Source organism: Lactuca virosa, chromosome 4 (genome assembly GCF_052849685.1).
Source record: "Lactuca virosa cultivar CGN04683 chromosome 4, Lactuca_virosa_CGN04683_v6, whole genome shotgun sequence".
NCBI classification, from domain to species: Eukaryota; Viridiplantae; Streptophyta; class Magnoliopsida; order Asterales; family Asteraceae; genus Lactuca; species Lactuca virosa.
The window spans coordinates 413,039,663-413,041,752 of NC_136429.1; positions in this window are offsets into that span (position 1 = coordinate 413,039,663).

Here is a 2,090-nt window from a genome sequence, read left to right on the forward strand (position 1 = left end):
GTTGTGTAGGAATTGAGGAGTCGAGGGGAGTCGATTTTCACACTGAGGACGGTTCAGACACTACACGACATCGAGGTGAGTTACCTTCCAGTAGGAGTGGGTCTAAGGCACTAAGGCCGTCCCACTGTAATTGTTTAGTTACGATGATTGTCTTTGTGATAACCATCTGGGTTGCTTGTGCTTGATATATGTGTATGCTAGTGTGCCATGTTATGTGAGATAGTATCAGTAGGAGGGGATTAGTCCCTGATTAGGTAGCTAGGGCCAATGGGTAGGTCGGACACCCCAGATATGTCTGATAGCTTGATTATGATATTATATGCTAGCGGTAGGGAGTGAAATAGTCCCCGTATTCGGTTGAGACAGACCAAAGGGTAGGTCGGCACCCCAGAATAGTCTAACATGGGTAGGTCAGCACCCCAGAATGGCTTGACATGGGTAGGTCAGCACCCTAGAATGGCTTGGCATGGGTAGGTCGGGCACCCCATAATTGCCCGACAATATGTATGTAGCTTTGGTATATGGTATGATGGGGGAACTTACTAAGCTTTGTGCTTACAGTTTCAGTTTTGGTTTCAGGTACCTCTTCGTCCAAGGGGAAAGAGCCAGCGGTGTAGCAGCGCATCACACACACACACATGATTTCCGCATGGAGTTTCTGGGATTGTACTCTGATTTTCATAACTCTTGATATTGTGATTTTGAAACATGACGTGATGGTCTTGATAAGTTGATGTAACTTGACAATGTTTGGTATTCTATTTCATGAAAGTACTTATTTTAAAAACGAAATTTTTGGCCTTAAAAATTGGGATGTTACAGTATAACCCTAGCATGTGTAACACTATAAATTGAACCCTCCATGAGCCAAAAACGGCTACACCTTCTCTTTGAGATACGTAACTTATTCTCTCAAACCACCTTTTACATATTGGTGTTTGTGAACCATTAGAGGCATTACACTTGGGGTGCTCAAGCTCTCAAAGGTCAAGAACTACTAGTGATTCTAAGGGTATGTCATCTATCTAGATGTATTATTCATTTGGCAATTTGTATGCTAATTAGGACAATGCTTTGGAAAAATTGAAAATATACATGTGTAATAGAGAAAACATAGATCCAAAGCATTTAGGGTTGTATGTGCACCATAGGAGTGTTATAGTGCTCAAAACCCAACAGAAAGTAATGCACTTTACCAATTTCAATCTATATGAAATTCCTAGCTCATTTGAGATTCATTGAATCTTATCAATGGCATGTTTAATCTCAGATTATGCTCTTCAATTTGTGATTTGGATGCCGAGGATCAAAAATAATATGTGAATAACCATGAAAACCCGCTTGACAACCTCGAAGTCTTTTATCATCTCAAATTGACATTTCGGTAAACCAAACACGCTCCATCAACTAATGATAATTTTCGAGTTGTGCCATCATAACAACGTTGTAGTCCCAAATTAGTGTGCTGGTTAACCACGCACACTCCAATAAGGACTCATAAAGATTGATGTGCGTTTTCATTGAGTATTATACACTTTTACATTTTCCATAAGTAACTAGAGTGGGATTTTAGAAGGTTATTTTCCTTAAGTAACGACCCTTCACCACACATGACAACCGTTCAACGGTCATTTTATTGGTCCGTTTCCTTATACCCTCTTTATTGCATGGCTTCGTGAATGAGACATACTAGCGATTCGATTGATTCATATCATACATATAATATCAAACATTTAATATATAAGTATAATGGTGTATTTTAACCATTTTAAAAACAACAAGGTTTAAAAATTAATTATTAAACATTTTAATTTTCTATTTATCTAAACCAATTTATGATTTCAATATTTATTTTTTAGTTAATCAAATAATTAAATGTAATTAAATCCTGGGGATGATTCACAAATTCAAGATTTAGGATATCTGATTACCAAGTTAAATATTCGGATTTTTATAAAATTAAAATAATATCCACAAAGGTAATTATCCTAATCAATTTGAATTAATAAAAAAAAGTCGTTGAACAGAAGCTCTTCACGACGTGGCAGAAGAATTCCCACGTCATGACAGAAGGGAAAAACGTAGATCGG